The sequence below is a fragment of the Chroicocephalus ridibundus genome, chromosome 15, assembly GCF_963924245.1.
Source record: "Chroicocephalus ridibundus chromosome 15, bChrRid1.1, whole genome shotgun sequence".
NCBI lineage: Eukaryota > Metazoa > Chordata > Aves > Charadriiformes > Laridae > Chroicocephalus > Chroicocephalus ridibundus.
The window spans coordinates 4,953,650-4,959,649 of NC_086298.1; positions in this window are offsets into that span (position 1 = coordinate 4,953,650).

Sequence of the window (6,000 nt, forward strand, 5' to 3'; positions counted from 1 at the left end):
TCCCTGTTACCCCCGACAATCCTTTTCCCTGTGTTTGGGATATTGTGATAATGGATTTGTGCCTGTAGGACCCACTGGGGGTTGAGAGCCCCTGAGTTTGTGTATATGCCAAACGTGTTGCAGTTATAATGGTGTCAGTCTCAAAGAAAATGAGGTGTGCTCAAGTTCTTTCTAACAATATCCGTTGCTTTAATAGAAGATACTATCACTGTTTGTGAATCTTGCCACATGTTAGGCCTTGAATCAGATGTATTTACAGCCCCGTACTTTAAAAAGGTAGAAGGGCGGCACTATTAGTTTGTTTGTTTGGGGTTTTTTTGTATTTTTTTTAACATGGTTATTACAAGGAAAAAAAAATCCATTTACTTTGGTCCGAGTTCAGAGGGGTTCTGGATCAAAAGGCTAAAGTTATATCCTGAAATTTGAGGAGATTCATATCATTCGTATCTGGGTCTGTATTTATTAGCTCAGATGAAACAAAACACATAAAAAGGTGAACAAACAAATGCACAAACAAAACTGACGCCAGATCCCTGAGTCCACTGCTGAATTTGGAACGAGTGCGGATCTAGGTACAAACTTCTAATCCACTTTCTCGTTCCCCTTAATTGTCATTTTTGTTGGACGCATATCTAACATATGCCAATTATTTGCTTTTTTATAAACATGGTCCTTGCCCAAAGGTAAACAAGACAGACGAAACACGAGGCAAAGGATGGCCGTGCATTGCAATTTCTCTGGCAGCAAAGGCAGGTTAAGAGGACCCTGCCCTTCTCCGGCCAGTTGCTCCTTTTTTCCATGCTGCAGGCTGCTCCCCCGGCAGATGTGTCGGTGCAACTCTGCGTAGGGGCTCAAGTGGATCAGTTTTAAAAGATTTATTCTTAAATGCGGTCCAGTGTCAGTACAGCCCTCAGGCAGTTGCCTCCGGATATCCGGAGCAGTAAATTGAGTTGCAACGTGGGAAAGCGCAGCCAGGGTGGGAAACCATGCTAAACTGGTTTTGCCTCTGAGAAATTATGATGTGGTAGTGTGTGTCCTCGGCCAGCCGCGGCCACATCACGGAGGGTCTGTGAGATGAGGGTTTTCAGCTGTTGAAAATATGGGTGGGATAATGGGGAGGGGGGCAGGGGCGTGAGAGTGAAAACATTGCTGGAAGGTTGGGAGATGATAGGGGAACACTGGGATAGCGACGGGAGAATGAGAGAGGTGGTTCAGGGATGCTCGGTACAGACAGGTAAGCACGGAGCGGGGCTTGGGGTGCTTGGGGCTGTTACACCAGCCTGCTGTTGGATCTTGCGGCCAGCTTGAGTCTTTTCTATCAAGAACTGGAGATGTGAAAAGAGAGGGGGGATCCCCAAGAGCAGACTCGTAGCACAGAGGGGCAGCCGAGGGTTGTGTGGCAGGAGGCAAGTGATGGTAGAGGAAGAATGGCTCCTCCTTGCGTGTGGAAGGGAGGAAGGAATTCTTGGTAAAGTGCTGAAAGGAGGAAGAAGACGACCACAGGGGAGCGACTGTGCTGACTTCAGCTGTCCATGCCCCAGGAGCGGCCTCTTTGTCTGACCCTGACATTCCTGAGCCGTTTTGCAGGTGGGGGACCGTGATTAGAGAAGTCAGTTGGGAGCAGGTTTCTTTTGTCCTTGTGAGCTGAGAACTGGGGGGAATCTATGAGAGGGAATAACGTTCTAAGCAAGTGAAATGGGCTGCCACCAGTCCCCGCCATGTGTGAAAGAAGTCCCTTCTTGCCTTTGCATTGCAGGGCTCATGTCACTGTGTCCTCTGCTTAGCAAATTGCCAGCAATCCTCTTTCATTTTTACTGCCAGCCCAGCCACAGCTTGTCTGGGACTGGGCTCCTGCTGTCTCCTGTTCCTCTGGAAGAAACTGTCTCCTCCCTAATCCTCTCACCTGATGCTGCTGCTTTTCCTCCACATAGCGTTACTCACGTGCCACTGTTCTCCTTTCAGGAAGTTCCATCGAAAAGTTAAGTCCGTAGTTATTTTGGTAACCCTGAAATGACCTCATATAATCCACACCCATGAAGCACTCACACAGTGGCACTCCGAGCCTCCCTTCTCTGTTTTGTGGGCTTTTTTTTTCCATCTTGCTCAGCACTGATCGTTGCTAGTCGTAAGCAGGTTTGAGAGAGGTTGCCACCGATGTATGTAGTCAATTAATTCAGTTTGCCACTGGGACTTTTGAGACCTGGCCTATGAGGAATGGGGTTTGCCAAGTTGTACATCATCCTCTCTGTTCTGCATTTCTAATATAACGGAGAATGTTGTCTAGAAGGTATACAGGTTCACTTCTTCAGCATCATGAATAACATAAAGAAAATCTACTTTTTTCAGCTATGATTTAATCTTTTTTTTTTCCTTTTTTTTTCCTTTTTTTTCTTTTTTTTTTTCTTTTTAACCAGTACAGGAGTTAATGCAGTTGCTTATCCTTTTTTTCTGAGGGGTGGAAAGGAGTTAACTTTCATTCAAAGCCTTCACCCGTGCCAGAAATCTTGAAGGAGGAGGCAGAGGACTGATACCACAGCTAAATAATCATATATTCCTCAGCTGGTGTAAACTGGCTTAGTTCTGACAATGTCAGAGTAATTGGCATGAGATGTGAATCAGGTCGCATTCAGCCTGAGCATGGTATCAGTGAAAATGTTCTAGTAGGAGGTGAACATCAAAGAGGAAAAAGGAAATCAGAGGAAGGTGCAAAATAGAGTTCCTTTACCCGTAACATCAGTGTTCGTGTCCTGCAAAATTACTACAAGAAACGGCACGATACCCAGGTGCATGAAACAGATCTTCCTGTCCTAGGGAAAATATCCAGATGAAAACTTGAAAGTCTTACGTTTTTGCAGAGCTACCTTCCGATTAGAGCAATAAAAACATTTCTGAGTAGTTTTCTTGTGTCTTGTTCTCTGGTCATGTTGGTATTTTAGCTTAAGTTTTAACTAGTAGAAATGCTGTAAGAAAATGTATTTCAATCCAGGGGGGGAAAAAAAAAAAGGAAAACTTAAAAATGACAGCAATTTCTCTTTAAAAAAAAAAAAAAAAAGGAAGATTTATTAAAACAGACCCTTTCCTGCAAACTGTTCTGATTTCAAAGGATTGGACTTTTCCAAAGAATAATAGGCTTATTGAAAAGTACCCGGGCAGCTCTTCTGCTGTCGCTGAACCATGTTGTCAGGGCACCTCTGTTTCCAAGGCAGTACACCTTTTCTGAAGAGCTCTGCTGCCTGCAGAGACAAGTACCCTCTCCGGGCTCCGTCCAGCACCAACCTTGAGAGTCAATGCACGCATTGTGTGGATCCCCTTTCACAAAGACCTGCCTCTATTCCTGCCTTGTGCTTTCATTCTCCTGGTGCAATGTAAAGGTCACTCTTCGTGAAAGCAGATATTTGCTCTTTGTGTTCAGGGGGCGAAAAAGAACTATAACCCTTGCATATTGCAGAGGGTTTAGGAGGCATTAATGGACTCTCTCTGTAAAGTTTCTTGGGCACAAATTCCTCCTTTTTTACTGTGAAAACATGGCCAGAATTGTTCCGACCTCCCTGCAGGTGGGGATGGCACAGAGGGGTTATTTTCTGGCGATGGTTCTGTTGCTCTTACACTGTCCCTGTGCTCCAGGCTGGGGTTTCTGCTGCAAAGCTCCAGCATCTACTGCTGTACTTTCTGCTTGCGCTGAAGAGTTTATAGAAGGTGCTTTCCTTGGTCTCACACTGAATTCCCTCTTGAGCCCACTGAGTTCAGGTTGTATTACATGCGTATTGTAAATTGAATAACAGCTGATCAATAGATGCTTGTCCTGAAGATGAATGACCCTGTATCAGACACAGAGCCTCTTCAGAGACGAAGTTAAGCAGCTGAATTTGGGGCATAAAATGAAGTGATGTAAACAGGGATGTCCATTTTAGGGTGACAGTTTATGGGGTTGCCAGTTACTGTTGAGTCCTGCTTTACGAACAGGCTGTAGAGCAGCTCACACTGCTCACAGGTACGGGAGGAAGGGGCAAAGTGCCTGGGAGACGTGATCTTTTGGATGGAGAAAACGGAAAGCCACATGACTGGAGCTTGGGACTTGGGTGTAGCTTAGCTTGGTGAGCACACACTGGGTGGGGGGCTCTCTGCACAAGTTGAGCTGGGAGCTCTAGTAACAACCATCTTTGGTAGTGGGGAATAAATATTTGAAATACAATCCCCAAGCACAGAACTCTAGTATTTAAACGACAGGACTTACCCTGTTAGTTAGCAGTTACAGCATGATCTTAATTTCTATTTGGGTCAGCCACTTGAAAGGAATATTTTCAAGAACTTGCTTGTCAATGCAGGAAATTATGAATACAGTAGACTAAGTTTCCACCCAGTCTGATCAGTCTTGAGTTTAAATAATAACATTTCATCTTATTTAATGAACTGTCAGCCATCTCCTGAGGAAGACACTTTAATGAGTGGAGAATCATGTCCAATGCTTATTTATCTAAGTCAGGAGCATAGATCTGATAACGATCTCTTTTCATCTATGTGTCTGATTCGTGTATCTGTCAGGCCACTTCCTGATCCATACAAAGGTAATTTGCATAAGAAAGGAGGAACACACTGAATGGTCACCGAATTTCATTCTTCACAGCTGAAGGAACTTCAGCTTCTTACCAAAGTAGACTGAATGTCAACTCAGAGTGTGCTTAAAGGAAGAAGAAAGTGGAGGAGCTGGATGGGAGAGAGAGAAAGATATATATATAGAGAGAGAGAGAGAGAGAAAGAAAGAGAGAGAGAAAGAGAGAAAGAAAGAAAAAGAAAGAGAGAAAGAAAGAAAAAGAAAGAGAGAAAGAGAAAGAAAGAGAGAGAGAAAGGAAGAAAGAGAGAAAGAAAGAGAAAGAGAGAAAGAAAGAAAGAAACAATCAAACAAACCAGGGCCAATGCTCCAACCCAAATTAGGTGGGAAGCACTCATATAGACTGCACAGTGCAAATGTTTCAGTCTGGTGTAACTATCAAAATTAGTTCATCAATTATCCAGGTCCCCATGCTGGCTAACAAACAAGAAGTGAAAGTTCAGAGAGAAAAGAGAATTTTTGTAACGGGCATACCTGAAATCCAGTGGCTGAATCACATGAGGTAGAGAAAAAGCTATAGTTAAAAGTGGGGGAGGTGGAACTGAAAAGATACAGGCTTCGGTGTATTTGACAACATAGAAACCAGGCTTCTGGTATGCACTTAGATCAAGGGAGAAATATTCAAGCTGCCTAACTTCAGATACTAATAAAAAGTCTAATTAAAACAATTAGTCTCCCCTAGAACCTTGCATAGGCAGTGGCAAGTCAATGTTTCTCTCCTTTGCCTGCAAAGGGAGCCATGACAGACTAGCTTTTAACTAAGGGAGCAAAATTAGCGCGTACATTTTGGTGGAGGAATATCACTACCGCCTCAGATAGTAACTGAGCCCAGATGAAGCATGGGAATGATCTTCAGCAAACCTCAGTAATGGTCCAGAGAGCAGAAAGGGTTTCTCCATAAGCACTGTTCACATGCAGCCTAAGCTGTGTTAATGGGTAGGGGGAGAGGCACAAGAGGTCTTCCTGCGTGAAGCCTATCTCCTGAAACCTCTATGAAAAAGTTAAAATAACTTTTAAAAATGTAATTTTCCAACAGCTTCTGTCATGTGTGACACTTCTCGTAACACTTCTGCAGAAGCAACTATTACGTGGAATAAAGATAATTTGCTCACTAGACTGGAAGCTGATAGTTGCTTAAGCAGTGTTCATTGAGTCACAGGAAAAGGAATTTGCAGGGACCTTGAGAGGCTCCCGAGTCTGTGTCTGTGCCCCAAGGCAGGACCTACTTTACCTGTCATTCCTGAGGCAGTGACATCTTCCTTCTGCACTGTGGGTTAGCCAGCCCACTTCTCTCAGCCTCGACTGACTTCTAGACTCCAACACTACCATTAAACTCTACTCCATCCATCCACGAATCTCTGTTCTTGGATGTTTACCAGACCTGACTGGGG